We start from the raw sequence: 19,355 nt of genomic DNA on the forward strand, positions 1-19,355 counted from the left end.
ACAATGGGGAAATTCGTTTGAGGAGAAAAATACAGCATAACATGAGGAGAGGTGAGGAGAAAAAAGGCAACTCCCAGACTATGCTCCTGTAAGGAGTACAGTTTGGGAACAGTAAAAAACACCTCAGCAACATTAGCACATAATCAGTACACAACATGAACACACAAGACTTGCAACAGGGGAGGGAAGTGGGGAATGGAGGTAACCCAGCATAGGCAAGCAGCCATCCGGTCCTGCAGCCATTACGGCGCTGGTCAGACCCGCCTGTCAGACTGGGGGTACAAAGCGTCGAAGGCGAGGGATGGGGGGTGGGGGGGTGATTGCATATCTGTATATATGTAAGAGTTCGTGTATATGTAGGCCTGGAGAGTCGCTACGCCTGACATCCTAATCTAGGTGCCTCAGTCCGCAGGATGTCATAGCGATACACAGCAGTTGCCATGGAGTCAACCTTGATCAGGTCCCAGACAGAGTCAACAATCAGCAGGTGTCAGTGGGGAGTGGGGGAAGGAACGCAAGAGCGTCTCGCTGCAGTGCTCTCTCCAGAGGGAGTTGTTGTTGCAGCAGCAGCCTCGGTCAAGGCCAGTGCTGGTAGAGGGGGGCCGAAAGCAGATAAGATTGGGGTTGTTTGGTCTTGGGACGAGTAGCCGCATTCCAATTTACACAGCCCTGGTCCATTTGGGTCTCCGAAATGATCCATTTGCCTTTGCAAAGCTGTAAGCTTCTCCAAGATGTTATCAATATTTTGGTCCATAGTCACCAAAGTCACAGTCTGAGTGCTCACAGCTCTGCCCACTGCTTCAATCATGACGGGCAGCCTTGTGGGGTTTTGGACAGCTGTCACCGTCTTCTTAATTCCTCGATAAACCAGGGCAATGCCTAATCCAAACAGCAGAAAACCTGTTATCATGGTTCCGAATAGGTAGATATCTTCAATGTCCTCCACGGAAAGAGCCGCCAGACACACGACCCGCCACATCTCCCACGCGTCCATCGTGTAGCCAGCTGCGAACGTTCCGGCAGGGCAGTCAGGTTCCCCCGAACCCAAGCTTCTCGTCGAGAAGATGGTGTCAATTGCGTTGAGAGACCAGTTGATCAAATCCATAATTTCTTAGTTTGGAGAGCAGTGCGGAGAGAGTCTCTCAAAGTACAAGACAGTAGACTAGACGAGACGAGAGGAGCAAAGCAGGGGAGATAAGGGAGAGGAGGGTAAGAAAATGCGACCGCCTTCGTTGAGAGCCAAAGAGAAGGTATGCCATTTTTAGACTTTTATGCAATATAATAATATCTGACCTTTGTTCGCAATGTACCACACACTACATTGTAAAATTTAAAACGTTTATTAACAACATAATGTAACAATAACTTATATCTTAAGTCAATTGGAAACTTAAACAATATAACCTATTACCTATTATAGTCCCGGGGCTCCCTGGACTCCTCAGAGTAGTCACAGGCGAATAGCACGGAGTTTAAAATTGGGTTCCCACAGCGTTTCGTAAGGGAACGTACTTGGTTACTTGCGTAACCTCGGTTCCCTTAGAGATAAGGGAACGGGTACTGCGTTGCCTTGCCGTGCTATTTCGCTCATATCAGGTACTTCGCTTCAGTCGATTTAAACCTAAAGTCCTTTGGCGAGTTTTCTCTAAATTTATACACTTCAGCCGCGTCCAAATTGGCGCGCTCGAGGCTGGCAGCCAGGGCGCCAAGCACTCCTGTTGGACCGCACGCCACTGCTAACTTGCCATAGGTTCGTGCAGTTGCCGCAGCACAGCCAGCTCGCTCAGACGAGCTATGATGCTCTCGCTGTGCAGCTGCAATGCGTTTTAAAATAAAGGCTTCAATATTCTCGAGAAAAGGAGTTTGTTTTACCTATTACAGGCAAGCCGAGCTGACGTGACCTATGGGGCGTGGCAGCATCGACGATTCCATTTTTTGATTCGATGATCGAGATTGAGCATTAATTTCGATCGATTTCGATTTAAAATCGAAATCGTGACACCCTTATAAATTATACCATTAAATTGCACACATATATATATATATATATATATATATATATATATATATATATATATATATATATATTTTGTAATTTAAATGTAATATATATGTGTGTGTGTGTGTGTGATATTAATTACATTATAGGAGGACCAAACCTGCAGAAATTAAAGATGAATGAATACATATGTAAATGAATAAAAAGATAAATAAATGTGATAATAGGAAAATAAATAAAGGAATAAACGACTTGATAAAATAAATATTATTTATTTTTAATCAAATTAATTTTTGTATTTTTTTTCTTTCTTTATTTTCTGCTTTTATACATTTGTACATAAAAAATATTTATTTGTTTATTCATTTTTATATTTGGTAAGCAAGACCAACCCACCTAATTATCATGCACGGCAAAGAAATGTAAGAATAAATATAAAAATAAATAAAATTGAAATAAATAAAGGTTAAAAATAAATAAATCTGGAAATAAATACATATTGGAATAAATAAATATAAATATAAATGAATATATAAATAAATATAAAAATAAAAGGAAAAAATAAATAAATAAAATTAAAAAGAATAAAAAAAACATTAAAATATGAAAGCAAAAAATAATACATTGGGGGGAAATAATGCGTTTATTCCTTTATTTATTTTCCTATTATCACATTTATTTATCTATTTATTCATTCATTTTTAATGTCTGCAGGTTTGATCCATAGGGTTTGATCCTCCATTACATACTGCACTGTTAACATATTTTAAACATTGTATATTTATAACGAGAAGTTTGGTTTACTGTTTCTTAACATCACAAACCATTCAACACAATTAACAATACGATTACATGATAATATACATGCAATTTAAATTATAAAATATATGAATAATAATGTATATGCGGTCACCTGAGGTAAAATCTGTCTGCAGGTAGTTTAGACAGTAACAAAACAAAACAAGTTTGCTGACAAGTCCGGTAAACAAATCACTCCGATCGTAAAACGGGTCTCCCCTCCTCCACTGCGAATGTTTGATAGATGACACTACGCTTTTTAAATTCCCCGCCACGGAAAAAGAGAAACAGCGCCAGGAAGTCTACATGTGGCCAAAAGTATATTGCATACCATAGAGAATGAATGGGAAAAGTTAAGGGAAGTTAAACTAGCCAATCAGAAGTGAGGAAAATTTGAGGGCGTGTCCCAGGTTTTATCAATATAATTCCCCACCGAAACTTCGGTACGAATCCCAGCTGAGATGAAAATTATGTTATTTATACCTTTTGACACATTCACTAATTCATATTTTTAATGGATAATGAATCAGTAATCATTTTACTTTTGTTTTCTAATATGAAACTTGTTTCTGAAGGATACTTATTTTACTGAAAAATTAATTGGTGCAATGTGATATCTAACTTATTGTGCTTGTCCAAAATAACAGTCCTTATTTTACTGATAAATTAATTGGTGCAATACAATATATACTGTAACTTATTGTGCTTGTCCAAAATAACAGTCAAGGATTTTCGGGATATTTTCAGTTAAATTATGTTTTAATAAAATAAATCAGTTTCACTTTTATCTCTGAAATATCTATAGTTTTCATATAAATAAGGAATAATTAAGGGATGAAGATGTGAGCTAAATCACCTTTTACATTGGTGTGGTGTGCAGGCTGGATCATTGTTTGTGAGCCAGGAGAAGCCACACCAAAGATGTCATCCTGGACCATAGGGTAATTAATTTGGGTTACAATCAGTAATTACATAGTTAGATTTTGTATTTTAGCGAGTGGAATATTTGTAAGTTTACCTGAGCAAAGTGTTCCTCCCTCACCTCCTCAGGTGTGTCATCGGGTGGGAATATCTCACTGAGAGCAGACGGCTGTGAGGACTGATGCTCTCCCTCCCCTGCAACAGGTACCTTCTGGGACTTGTGCTTGTCCCAGTCCAGGGGGACAGGACGACAACCAGGCTCCATATACTGCAGTCCAAACCACTCTCTGGTGTCTGTTTGTGAGACAAGTAAGGCAGGGTACTTGGCCTGGCCTGTCACCACGTCTGAGAGCTTGTTCAGTTCCATGGTCAGCACAGGATCAAAAACTGCAGGCAGCTTCACTCCAGGCTGCTTCAGGTCCACAAGGCGCTGGAAATTCCAGCGAGCCACTCCAATCATGCCCATGTGCCTGCAAAGTTCTGTGGATACCTGAGTGCCTGTGACCCATCTCGCCTGATGGAAATGGAACCCCTCCTGCTTTTCACAGGGATCCACACGGGTACAGTTGCCGCCTCCCCCTTCACATGGTTTAGCTGGACCGTTCCACCATGCCTATAGACTAGAGGATCCCCTCTTCAGTCTCTGGGTCACTCAGGCAGCCTCTGAGGATGTGGACTCGCTGAATCCTCCACATCTTCAACATTGTTGGTTTGAACAGTGGCCCACCATCAGGATCACATTCTAAAAATAATCTTTGGAGAACGCTCTCTACTCTCTCCAGCAGCTCTTTGGGCTGTGGGACTCTAGTGTGGCAGTGCTCCCTGATGTGCTTCTTTGTTGGATTTGCAGGCACTATCCCACAGAAGACATAAGCCTGCTTCAGTCTCTGTAGGTCCGTCTGGTCCACAACACTAAAAGCTGCTGACAGAAACTTACAGAAAGCACTGTGCAGTGGATGGTGCTCTGAAGTACACTCTCTGGAGAACCTCCACATGCAGTGGAACAAGTCCAGCTTGATGTTGATGTCGCTATTATATTCTTTGCGGGAGGCACAGGTGTTGATGAGATGCCCAGAGGTTGCCGTAGTCACTATAGCCTCAGTGGTCTTCCAAGAATCCCAGAGGAGGTGCTCCTGGGGATCAGGGTTTGGGATCCTGAAGGCAGCACAGCAGTCTCTGTTCCACACACAAAGAGAAGTATATTTAAAATATTAAACATTCAAATAAATAGGATACATGTATTTGCTATGCTATATTTAGTTTACTTTACAAATATAATATAGGTGGGAAGGAAAATGTGATGGCTGGTTCTTACCTGTCAACCCACTGGTAGTTGGCTTTTGGCAGTCCTGCAAAAATGTAACGACGGGACAGCCCCTCATACATTGGCTGCAGGGATTTATCACTTTCAGACTGCAGCATCACCCAGGACAAGATCATCCAGTTTTCATTCATCACAGCGTATGACGACATAGTACCTGATGCAAGCACAACCTTCTGGGCCACCTTGCGGGTATGGTCAGCCCTTAATACTTGTCCAAACGTGCCTTGAAGGAGCAGATTGATTGTGCTCTCCTGCCTATAATACTCCTGAATGAGGCAGTCAACCAAGTAGTGGGGTGAGACTGTTACTCCATACCAGCCAACCACATCACCATACCCACCAAATGGAGCAGGAGTATTTGTTGCTCTTAGTGCCCCTGTGATGGTCTGCTGACCATAAAGTCCACTGTCTCCATCCAGCACATTCTTAACAGTGGACAGGTAAGCCAGGTGTGCACAGCACACTCATACCTGAGGTGGAGATCTTCATTCAACTGATTGGCCATATCATTGGGAGACTTTGCTGTGCGGCGCAACTCATCCATCACAGTCTTACATATGGCCTTTTTGTGCGTCAGAAAAGCTGGAAAAATGTTGCAGAACCGACTTGGCAGCATGTCCATCCATTGGGGTTTGTCTGCAAACCAGTACTTTTTACAGACTTTACAGCTGAGCCGAGAGGCCAGTATGTAGTACTGGCTGCTTGTACCAATAATTACACGGGGTCGTCCAACTCCTGATGAGACAACGTGAGGATTCGGACAGCCGTTCAGACATGGCAGAGTGTAGTTGTTGCGGACTCTTTCCATAATGGTGTGCTCTGGTTTCCAAATGAAGAATGGATGAAGTTGAAAGTATTTAGGTGATGGCAGCTTATAGACAGCATCAATAAGCTCAGGCTGAGGTGGGTAATGCCACAAGGAGATCATGTTCATTGGATGTCTCACCAGTCTAGAGCCTGGCCACTTACTTTTAGATATTGGTTTGAACACGTTAAACAACACGGCATTAACCATAAAAACGTAAAACTGCACAACATTAACCCAACAAATCATTTGACAAATAGCTGTAAGTTATAACGGGATAATATAGCATAACATTTCACGTTCCTTGCAGTTAATTAATTATGATGACATAAAATAATACGATCAGACATACAGGTAATACAAAAACTAATAAATTACCTCATCCGTGATCATGATTCATTAATTCCATTTAGATACATCGCTAGATGGTGACAACGCATTAAAAACGACATCTCCCATCGTCACCTCCTTCATAGCGTCATCAAGCTTCGCCTTTGTTATTGTTGGAAACTGCGCCCTCTTGTGGTAAAAAAAAATCACATACTGGAGCTTTAATGCATAGTTGTATGGAAACAGACAAACAATCTTCCATGTTTACTAAATCATGAAAGTTTCAAGATAACGAGATTCATTGTCACCAGTTAGCGTGGAGCATGAACCAATTAGACTACAATATCCATGGATGTAGCCTAATATTTTATCATAATGCTTCATCAGACACTGTGTATGGTCCCAAATACTGTACCACCTTTTCAGACTATTTACAGTATTGACAGTACTGCACTGTATAGATAATCACTCCTGTTTTGTTTCTTACAGTACAAGCAAGCAAGTTGAGGAACACTGCATTTGATGTTTTACAGTACTGTCTTTTCTTTTCTGTTTCATAGCTAATTATTTTTGCTTTGATTCAAATAAACCTATGTTGTGATTGTACTGTAGTGTTTTGCATCAATATATTACAAACTCTGTTCAATGATTCCACTGTGTCTGTAGTATTCTCTCTACTACTGCAGTACTTTTACAGAGATGTATTTACTGTACATGTAGTACTATAATGAAACCTGTATCACCGATTTTGTTCTACAATATTTAATGATTGTACGAACAATGACACAGTGAAACTATCGGTTGCTTGTGTGTGGTTGATCTATAGTTATGTTTCAATGGTATTTCACAGTAAATTTGTTTTTTGAACCAATGATTGTGCAAGTGCAAGATTTCTTTAAATGCGAATGCACAATGCAATGTTTTGAACATTAGACAGCCTGTGTTACACAAGTGATAATCGTTTTGAGTTTTGTGTCTAGAGTTTTGAAAAATGACATCTAAAAAAAAGTAGCAAAGTGATTGTAAAAAACTGTAGTATTGAACACAATAATTAGAACAGGGCCTGAACATGGCCTAACAGCAACAAATCAATGTAGAACAGATAATCCTGCTTCATGTCAGAATTTCCCCTATAGTATGCACTAGGAATAAGACCTTTGACCACCGGGACTCCAACAACTTCTGAACCTGAAAGCATAGTGAAGATAATTTAACTTTCAAGCATTTATAACATAAACAGACACAATGACATATAAAACCCTTTACTGTTAAAGTACAGTAGGCTACACACCAAACTACACACAAATGTAAAACACTGCTACGTGTCTTTTACTTGTTCAGTGTACAGTGGTGTGTACAGAAGTCATACGTACATGTATGTGCACAAATACACTGTATACAGTATGTATGCACAATTGATTTTAATCTTGAATTGAGTTGAAACTGAATCAACACAGAAGTGACTTGAGCTGAATAAATTGGCTTCTTAGAGCTGCTTTACAGCAGAATTTGTTTTGAATTTGTTACTACTGTGAAGCTGCTGTGAAAATCTATATTGTAGCTTGTATGTATATTCAATATATATATATATATATATATATATATATATATATATATATATATATATATATATATATATGTACAGTACAATATACACAGCATACACACTGAATATGCATACAAGCCAAGTCAGAAAGTCAACTTTATTTCTAAAGCGCTGTGTGTGTGTGTGTGTGTGTGTGTGTGTGTGTGTGCTTTTTTAGGAATAGCAAATACACCCGATATCATTAACATCTCTCAGAATGGAAAAAAAGTTATTTTTACACTATTTGAGGTGTCATGTGCATTTGTTTATGGAGGACTCTTAGTGTTCAAGATTTGCATTGCATTGGGAGTATTATAGGAAGTATTTTTGTTTAGAAAAGGTGATGCTTCCTGTACCATTAGAGCGGTTTAATCCATAACAATGTGCTGATTTGTTTTAATCTGTTGGATTATTTAAAAAATTTGATTCCTAATGAAATTTGACTTGTAATGTGGAACCAAATAAAGTATATAAAATGTGTGTGTGTGAGCACACATGCACCTACACTACCGGTCAAAAGTTTTGGATCGGTAGCCTACGATTTTTTATGTTTTTAAAAGAATAAATGTATTACTGTGATCAAAGCTGAATTTTCAGCATCATTACTCCAGTCTTCAGTGTCACATGATCCTTCACAAATCATTCTAATATGATGATTTTATGCTCAAGAAACATTTCTAATTAACATCAATGTTGAAAACAGTTGTGCTGCTTTATATTTGTGTGGAAACTGTGATAAATGTTTTTTTTTTTTTTTTTTTAGGATTCTTTGTTGAATAGAAAATAATAGTATTTATCTGAAATATAAATCTTTTGTAACATTATAAATATCTTAACTGTTATTTTTAATCAATTTAATGCATCCTTGCTTATTAAAATGATTCATTCTTAAAAAAAGTTTCTGATCCCAAACCTTTGAACAGTAACATAAATAATTTTACCGGTAAAGTTGTTTAAATTTGTGATCCAGAACTTTTCTCCAAAACTCTCCAACAACAAAGAACCATTAAAACAGTCCATAAGACTTTTGCCCGATATTACAGATCTTATGAATGAATGAACCAAGATGGCGGCTGTCACAGCGAGCTGTGAAACGCTGCTGCAGATTAACACCAAATATCTGGTATTACAGATGTCTGCAGGTCTGTTTCTTACCAGATTTACTGCAGTTATAATACTATCGTTGTTTCATTTGCTCCAGTACCGAAAAGTGCGGGTCAACCGCTTTGTTTGGACAACTCACAAACGCCAACACGGGCACTCTTTAACAACTAAAGATCAACAACTCAAACCCGGCATGGAGCCTTTACTATACCAGCTGAACTGGGTCCTTTGCTGTGTCGTTGCTGTGTCGTGCCTGTTTGGCATAATAAGAGCCTTAAATGTTGTTCAAGTCCCTAGCCATTTTACTTGTCTCGAGAGAGTGACTGAGCCTGAGTGGGGATGTCCGGCTTCGCGACGTGGACGCGGCGGAGAGACGGACGCGACCTTCTCACCCACCCGGAGAGGCGGTTTGTGGTATGCGCCCAATGCCCAGCGCGGAGGAGCCGTGTGTGGAGAGCAGCCCTGGTTTTCGTCTGGCCGGCCTCATGTACCAAGTTTGCAGTGCTCTACCTTGTGTATGCGACCGGAGGATCATACAGGTTTTACCTCTCGTCTTAACATCGTTCCCCAGTTCGAACGGACAACCATTTCGACCCGCGCTATCATCTTCCACCAGTGGGTAAATGACTAAGTTTAAACCTATGGGCACGAGAGACGCTACTGTAGATAAGCGCCAAAAGTCCTCATTAAGACTCTTACTCTCTGTTCTTTTATTTATCGGAAATATTGAACTTAATCCTGGTCCGGGCAAAAATGCCTTTATGTCCGCTTTTCTATATTTCCTGGGATTTTATACTCATGTTTTAAATAACATTCTGGGCATGGGTTTACATGCAGGTGTCCCACACATGGATTCTCAACCGCAGTGCTTTCAACAACCTGTAGGCACATCGGTTACACCTCAGTTGCTACTTAATTCTTCTCCTGTTATCCCAGGCTTTAATTCTAAACCTGTTAGAGCACAAAAAAGACCATTGTGTCTAAAGAAAAATCCAGTTACTTTATGCCAACTTGGTAGAATTAGAGGTTTCAAAGTTTGCCATCTAAATATGAGAAGCCTTGTTCCCAAACTGGATGAATTTAAAATCATGCTTACTCAATCAAAGGCTCATGTTATGGCAATATCTGAATCATGGCTGACTCCTGTTATATCTGATTCATTTCTTGCGATTGAAAACTATTTATTATACCGCAATGACAGGACTGATAGAACTGGTGGTGGTGTTGCTCTTTATGTAAATAAAAAATATGCACATTCTATAGTAAAACTATCAACAGTATCAGAGTCACTTCAATTGGTTATTCATTTTACTAATCAACTTTCAGTTACTATTATTGTCACATACAAGCCTCCAAATGTCAGTCCAACTGCATATTTATTGCAGTTCTCGGACTTAATAAAATCGGTTAAAACTAAGGAGCTTGTTATTCTTGGTGACATAAATTTAAATTGGATTGATAATTCATCTAAACTTCTGAAAACAACTGCCATAAAATATGGTCTTCATCAATTAATTAAAGATCCCACCAGATTTGGTAAAACACGAAATTCTATTTTGGACCTTATTTTCACTAATCAACCCTCCAAGTATGGCATATCAGGAGTGATAAATACAGCAGTTTCAGATCATTCACTCATATATGTCATTAGGAAATGTTTTAAACAGCCAAAATGTCATAAAAATAATTACATTAAAAAAGTCCCAAATTTAAAATTGTCTCAGTTTAATGCTGAATTTGCTGATACTGATTGGAGTAACGAGATGTTTCTGCAAAATCCCGATCATGTTCTGTCAAATTTCCATAGGAGAGTGGAGACAATACGTCAAAAATATACAACTACCTGTAAAATACATATTAAACAAAATACAGTACCTTGGGTAACTTCTGATATTTTACAGCTCCTAAAAAAGAAGGCCTCTTCCTTGAAAGCCTACAGATTATTAAAAACACCTGAAGCTAAGCTTATTTTCACACAGTTTAGAAATAAGTGTAAATTTGAATTATACAAAGCAAAACAGTCTTATTATGAAAATCAAATTAATCGAACAGTTTCCAACCCAAGAACATTATGGCGAACATTGAAATCTATAACTGGTGAAAATAAAATTAAAATTAACTAGATGTACCGCATCGCGTTACAAAATATGACCGCCGCTCAGGCCTGCACTGGCTTTCTACAAAAATAAATGACGTGGAGTAATTTGGCTGTATTGCGTGTTTATGTATATACCTAAAAAAAGTAATAGTATGTGCATGTCTGTCTGTGTGTGTGTGTGTGTGTTTGTGTATGTGTGTGTCTGTATGTGTGTGTGTGTCTGTGCGTGTATGTATGTGTGCGTACATGTGTGCGCGTGTGTGTTTGTGTGTGTGTGTCTGTGCATGTGGATTTGTATGTGTGTGTATGGGTGTGTGTCTGTGCGTGTGGATGTCAGTGTGTGTGCATGCTTGCGTTTGTTTGTATTCCTGCATGTGTGTGTGTGACAGTATCATCCTAAACCAGCAACCCTTCTCTCAACAGCACCATCTACAGGCCGATGAGTGTACAGTCATTAAATGTGCACATAAATGAATTTATTTTATACCCCCCCATGGATGAAATTCTACAAAACTTAGCAGAGGATACCCCCAGAGGATGTCAAGTTAATCATACACATGAAATATGGTGCAGTTCTGAACATCTCCACTGAAGATAGGGGCAATTAAAGCAGAATAATATTGCATTTTCATTTTTTATTGGAGGGGCGCAAATCACAAATGAGTGATTATGGGCTAGGTTGATGTGGGCCCTTAAGAGCAACATACCATAAAAATTTCTTCATCCTCGGTGCCACGGTTCAGGTAGTTATTTAGGAAAAACTGAATTTTTTTGGGTTTGGGGGGGGCCCAGCGCGGGGGGGGGGGGGGGGTGGTTGTGGCCCCTGGGGACCAAACGAAATTTTTCCATAAAAGTCTAGTAGACCAACATACCATAAAAATTTCTTCATCCTCGGTGCCACGGTTCAGGTAGTTATTTAGGAAAAACTGCATTTTGTTGGGTTTGGGGGGGCCCAGCGTGGGGGGGGAGTGGCCCCCGGGGACCAAACGAAATTTTTCCTTGGAAGTCTAGTGGGGCTACATGCCCACCAAATTTCATGTTCCCCGGTGTTTCGGTGTCCCTGGTATCGTTGACGAAAAATTTAAGGGGGCCCCAGCGCGGGGGGGGAAGTGGCCCCCGGGGACCAAACGAAATTTTTCCGTAAAAGTCTAGTAGACCAACATACCATAAAAATTTCTTCATCCTCGGTGCCACGGTTCAGGTAGTTATTTAGGAAAAACTGCATTTTTTGGGGTTTGGGGGGGCCCAGCGCGGGGGGGGGTGGCCCCCGGGGACCAAACGAAATTTTTCCTTAGAAGTCTAGTGGGGCTACATGCCCACCAAATTTCATGTTCCCCGGTGTTTTGGTGTCCCTGGTATCGTTGACGAAAAATTTAAGGGGGCCCCAGCGCGGGGGGGGAAGTGGCCCCCGGGGACCAAACAAATTTTTTCCGTAAAAGTCTAGTAGACCAACATACCATAAAAATGTCTTCATCCTCGGTGCCACGGTTCAGGTAGTTATTTAGGAAAAACTGCATTTTTTGGGGTTTGGGGGGGCCCAGCGCGCGGGGGGGTGGCCCCCGGGGACCAAACGAAATTTTTCCTTAGAAGTCTAGTGGGGCTACATGCCCACCAAATTTCATGTTCCCCGGTGTTTCGGTGTCCCTGGTATCGTTGACGAAAAATTTAAGGGGGCCCCAGCGCGGGGGGGGGGAGTGGCCCCCGGGGACCAAACAAAATTTTTCCGTAAAAGTCTAGTAGACCAACATACCATAAAAATTTCTTCATCCTCGGTGCCACGGTTCAGGTAGTTATTTAGGAAAAACTGCATTTTTTGGGGTTTGGGGGGGCCCAGCGCGGGGGGGAGTGGCCCCCGGGGACCAAACGAAATTTTTCCTTAGAAGTCTAGTGGGGCTACATGCCCACCAAATTTCATGTTCCCCGGTGTTTCGGTGTCCCTGGTATCGTTGACGAAAAATTTAAGGGGGCCCCAGCGCGGGGGGGGAAGTGGCCCCCGGGGACCAAACAAAATTTTTCTGTAAAAGTCTAGTAGACCAACATACCATAAAAATTTCTTCATCCTCGGTGCCACGGTTCAGGTAGTTATTTAGGAAAAACTGCATTTTTTGGGGTTTGGGGGGGCCCAGCGCGGGGGGGGAGTGGCCCCCGGGGACCAAACGAAATTTTTCCTTAGAAGTCTAGTGGGGCTACATGCCCACCAAATTTCATGTTCCCCGGTGTTTCGGTGTCCCTGGTATCGTTGACGAAAAATTTAAGGGGGCCCCAGCGCGGGGGGGGAAGTGGCCCCCGGGGACCAAACGAAATTTTTCCGTAAAAGTCTAGTAGACCAACATACCATAAAAATTTCTTCATCCTCGGTGCCACGGTTCAGGTAGTTATTTAGGAAAAACTGCATTTTTGGGGGTTTGGGGGGGGCCAGCGCGGGGGGGGAGTGGCCCCCGGGGACCAAACGAAATTTTTCCTTAGAAGTCTAGTGGGGCTACATGCCCACCAAATTTCATGTTCCCCGGTGCTTCGGTGTCCCTGGTATCGTTGACGAAAAATTCAGTAAGGTGACGGGAAAAAAAAAAAAAAAAAACTTTGACAATCCCTATATGACCGCTTTCGCTAGCTACGCTAGCGGCGGTCATAATAATAGTTTGCAATTATCCATAAATGGTACTCTTCTTACTGATCATGATAAAATTGCTAATTCTTTTAATGAGTATTTTATTGCATCTGTACAAGAATTATCTTCTAAATTTACTATTCCTCTGTTTCTCACATCAGTACCAGCATTATCTCAGCAATTCTCTTTTTCTGAAATTGTACAAAATGATATAACTAATATTTTGTGTTCTCTGAATGCTTCTCATGCTTGTGATACAAATAATTTAAACATGACTTTTCTTAAAACTCATGCCAATACTCTCATACCACTCTTTCATCATTTAGTTAATTTGTGTATTAGACAATCAGTATTTCCTGCCTTGTGGAAAACGGCCCAGATCACCCCGATGTTTAAGTCTGATGATCCAACTAATATTTCCAACTACCGTCCAATTGCAATTCTCCCAACCATTTCCAAGTTGCTTGAAAAAATATTGTATAATCAACTAATTAACCACCTTGAAAATAATAACCTGCTCAGTGATTGCCAGCATGGCTTTCGACCCTTGCGGTCAACTATGTCGGCTTTGTTGCTTCTCACTGAGCAAATACGTGCGTCTTTAAACAAGGGTCAGATTACTGGAGTTATATACATAGATTTTCAGAAAGCTTTCGATACAGTCAATCATCAAATTCTGTTAAACAAACTTCTTTCTTTTCATTTGTCATTTTCCGCAATAGATATGTTTACATCATATTTAAGTGACAGATCTCAGACTCTAAGAATCGGCTCAGTAACATCACAGCCACGAGTGTGTTCTATGGGAGTTCCACAGGGCAGTATTTTAGGTCCTTTACTTTTCCTTATGTATATTAATGATCTTCCTTGTGTTTTGAATTTTTCTAGTTCTTTGCTATATGCTGATGACACTGTTATTTTTCTTTCTGGTTCTAATATCGACACAATCAATTACAGACTTAACACAGATCTGCAGCATTTACATAACTGGCTGCAAGATAATCATTTAACACTTAATGTCAAGAAAACACAATGCATGTATTTCTATTCATCTAGGAGACAGCTATCCATATCCAATCCTATCACTTTTTCTAATCAAACGCTTTCAATTGTATCAACATATAAGTATTTGGGAGTCTATCTTGACTCACATCTTACTTATCAAGAACATGTTCAAACCCTAACCAGAAAGTTAAACCAAAAGTTATATGTTTATAGCAAAATTAGACCATATTTGTTGCTTTCTGTTTCAAAAACCTATCTTCATGCCATCATTCTGTCCACTTTGTCGTATTGTTTACCTGTTTGGTCACTAACAACAAATGAGATTATTGAACCAGTAATAAGAATTTATAATAGAGCTCATAAGATCCATGTCAGGCTTCCAGGCTGGACTCACCACTGTACTGCACTATCTTTGTGTAATGCCTTGACACTTCAGAACTATAAAACAAGCCATGGGATAAACTTGTTTTATCAAATCTCAAATGGACACACTGTAACTGCTCTAACCGAATTGGTTCCGAAACTTAGCTCAAGGTCTGAGCGCACTACGAGATCTTTTACAAATGGACTTTTGCCTTTACCGGCTTTTAAAAACTGGGGCCTGTACCATGAAGCCGGATTAAGTGGCTAGCCAGCTATGTTTCAGCTTAGTTTCCGCCAACCCTGGGTTTTAGGTACTATGAAAGTAGCTCGGCTTTAATCTGTGTTCGTTGCCATGGTATCTTACGCTGCACGGCTAACCTGCTCCGGGGCAGGTTATGTTCTGGATTCAAGATCTCAGACTGAAGTTTGACCAATCAGCTGAGAGCAAAGATACATATAGGTGACGTACCTTATTCCAAGTGTCTGTTGCAATGACTTCACCTTTTCTTCCAAATCCGGTGGACATCTCAGCGCAAATTGTTTGACGAGCTCGTAGAGAAAGAGTTTTTAGCCAGACAAAATCCCCTTGCCTTAACTGATAGTTACTTGTATGAAAGATACAGATTTTCCGCGGAAGGAATGTCTTATCTTTGCGAACTTCTTGAGCCGCACATAAAGAATTTAACACGTCGAATTCATGCACTTACTGTACCGCAAATATTGCGTTGCGGTTTTTTTTTTTTTTTTTTTTTTTGTGCAAGTGGTACATTCTTGCACGGTGGGTGACGCACAGAAGCTATAGGGGAAAACACGGTTTGTCAAACCATTCGTAAGGTGGTCCTCGCTCTGCAGGAGTACATGAAAAGTTTCATTAATAGTGTTCCCCGGACATTTATCGACCATGTCCATAAAAGAGGGCTTTTATAAAATTGCCAGTAAGATATATTGATAGGGTGACATCACATGAACACTTTTTTTTTTTAAGCAAATTTCACAAGTGTACTATACAAAATAATACATGTTAAGAATTATTTTGAATCTTTTTTTTATTATTCTTCTGTTAATCTTATGATAGGATTCCCAAGTCATTGCAACATGTATGCAGTCTATTGCTCCAATCTCCACTGCTCTAGGGGAACATGAGGCAGATTATGTTAATAGGAAGTCCTATCACAGCCATAATGTTCAGGTAGAGATGATGTGAATATGTGAGATGATTATTTTCTGTGAGATGAATCTTTAAATTAATAGTGACATTAACAGATATAACAATGATTTACTAAACATTTCATCTGCAGACGACTTGTGGTCATGAACATATATGATCAAAGTTTGGATGACAAATGGCCTGGCTCCAGTGCTTGTCTCACGGATTTTCTGTGAGTCTGTGTTGTGTCAGCACTTTGAGGAAAGCAAGTTAAATTTGGTACAGTACAAAACACTGTTAATTTGAACTGAGCTAGAAAAACCTACACAATAACCCCCTATCATGACCCTCAGACAGGGCCACAGCACCGCTTCAATGTTGCCGTCAGTAAAACCAGAGTGAAGATAGAGATGACCTTTGGCATCCTAAATGCACGTTTCAATTCGGCCCTTAAGAGTCACCAGAGATCACAGATAGTGGCTGCATGTGCCATTCTGCACAATATAGCCACCAGTAGAAAGGAGCGAGAAACACCACAAAACCAGCTTCTCCCCGATGAAACTGACCCGATCACACTTGACCACCCAGCTGGTGCAGATGTAGATGCAATCACCATACAATATTACACTTAATAAAAGCACATTGAAACTGCAGATATGTCTCAAACTGTTTTATTGGTTTTGTGGGATGGGAGGGAGAAAGAGAGCAAGAGAAAGTTGCATTAATAAATATTCATACTAAAGTGTTACTTGGTTAAATAAGTTATACATATATATATATATATATACTGAGATCAGTTTTATCCTGCGGTTTGATTTTGTTTGGAGCCTCCTCAGCTCACAGTCAGCTCCTTTAGTGTGCAGTCTAGTTCAAGTCTCCTTTAGTGTGCAGTCTAGTTCAAGACTCCTTTTGTACAGGGCCCTGACTGAGTCTGTTTCCACCTGAAACATAATTCCACCACAAACATGATCATTACAAGTTTCTGGAGGCTCATCAAATCACAAAAAGTTCCTTGATTTCCTACAAACACAGGACTGACTGTAATTTATGTTAAGTTTTTTAACCTTGTTCACATTTCTTCTGAAGCCCATTGAGGTAGAGGCCTCAGTTTCTGGGGAAGGTTGTGAAAAATCCTACAATAAAAGAGATGTGTAAGGGCCAGTCCCTTTTTTATGCCACACATTCAAATGTTTGCCATAATAAAAAGCCCAGTGCATTCACATCAGCAACTGTCTGAGAACACACACAGACAGAGTGTCTTCATTTCCTCCACCCTAATAAATAAAAATAGGCCAATGTAAAGCATAACTGTTGTAAAGCAGGTTATGTTTGGTGTTCTGTCTGCTGCATACTGACCTCTGTGTGGGAGACTGTGTGTATGTGTGCTGGCTTCAACAGGGACACTGTATTTCCCTCTGCAGAACATACAGTCAGCCATATTTAAAACTTAAAGTAGTAATGTATTGCACACGTACCCAGTGTTACTTGCTTAGAGGAGCCAGCACCAGGGTCAGATTGTACAGCACCTGTAATCCCATCCATAATCGGCCGTCCCTTATTGCCTACTCAGAGCCAACTCCTCCGCCACAGTGTATTCTGGTTTTCTGAATTTAATTCTTTATTTCTGTTTTCTGCAAACAAGTGTTTGTGATAAAATGTTCACAAAAGTAATAAAAGGTTGTGGTAAATACTCACCACTTTGAATTATATTTTTATATTTTGTCTTTATCTGCTGCCAAGAACATTTGGAGTTGGGGTTGCATCTAAAAATCAATGAATATAAATTTTTCTTAGTACCGGTACATGCACATTTTTATATACTATAAAAATAGGCTATAGGCTATATTACACGTATAGGCTACACATACATACATAATTTTACATAAATATAGAACGTATTTGTTTAACTTACACATTAACAATCAGCAATCTTTCTCCAACAGTATTCTCTTGCTTTGGCCACAGAGACCGTATTGTTTCGAGCTTGAAATACATATTTAAATTCATCGTAAATATGAATGATTATCTCTTGCTCCTCCGCGGAAAAATCACGACCCGCGATTGGTTGTTCAGTGTCGACGTCACTCTTTTATGTGCACGCGCGCGTGGAGTAATCATAGCTTGAGGATCAAAGCCTGAGTTGACAGAGAAAGTTGATGAGCTGCATCATGGTACCAATAAAGCCTGATTGCATCGGTTTGGTTTTGTCAACTCAAAACTAATCCTGTAACCCCGAGTTTGTTCAGCTACCTTCATGGTACAGGCCCCTGTTATGGACAGAGATCTTTTTTTCATGTGCTCACTAAAACCTGGAATGAGATCCCACAGCACATCAGAACTATCACATCAAGAAGACTATTTAAAATAACATTTGCTCGCCATTTAATGGACAGGTATAGCTGTGACCATTGAGACGGCTCTATAGCCCCTCCTGTTGCCCAATATCTTGGTTTGTGTGTCTGTTGTTGTCTCTAGCTGTCTAGTGTGTGAACTTTGTTGTGTATGTGGTTTTTATGTTCTGCAGAGCAGGAACCTGCTGAAAATCAGTTTTATACTGAGCCAGGCCCGATTGTCCTTAATCTTTTCCTGTTTTAAAAATATAAATAATAAATAATAATAATAAAATGAAGCCATATAGCAGGTTTAAATTATGGAAAAACAGTACTAAATGTGTCATTTATAACAGAGCTTTAATTTCAGGTGAACTACTCCTTCAAAGCTGTTTGTATATGTATCTGTGTGTAGATTTGACTCGGGTAAAGACGGCTTCATTGATCTGATGGAGCTGAAGCTGATGATGGAGAAACTTGGAGCTCCACAGACTCATCTGGGGTTGAAGAACATGATCAAGGAGGTGGATGAAGATTATGAGGCAAACTCAGCTACAGAGAGGTGTGTATGTGTGTCTTTTTCATGCTATAGTTACAGCTTTAAGTCAATCATCATCCCTACATTATATGACCTATATTAATACAAAATCGAGGTTTTGCATTAACAACTATGTCTCTATTTGTACTAAATGCTGCACATTCATTTTATTCTGTATTTTGCACATATAAGTTGTATTGTAGCTATTAGTTTAAATGTAGTGACGCACATTTGTGAATTTGTCAAATAGATGGGTAGTTGTGCACACATTAATAATTAGCGCAGGCCTTTTCATTTGTAGTTGTTTGTGTGTGGGTTGTGAAATGCTTAAAAACCGTGAAAATAAAGTCTCAATATCCACATTTTAAAGAAAAGACGTCAGTGAATGCACATCTTCTTT

General features: G+C 40.0%; 1 protein-coding gene across 1 annotated transcript in view; it reads right to left on the reverse strand.

Annotated features, from left to right (window-relative positions):
• The window catches only part of LOC307166773 (uncharacterized protein), a 419,028-nt gene that overhangs the window by 121,563 nt on the left and 278,110 nt on the right, over positions 1–19,355 (reverse strand). The gene's annotated exons all lie outside the window — the stretch shown is intronic.

The sequence above is a fragment of the Squalius cephalus genome (assembly GCF_949319135.1).
Source record: "Squalius cephalus genome assembly, chromosome: 11".
In the NCBI taxonomy this organism is placed as follows: Eukaryota; Metazoa; Chordata; class Actinopteri; order Cypriniformes; family Leuciscidae; genus Squalius; species Squalius cephalus.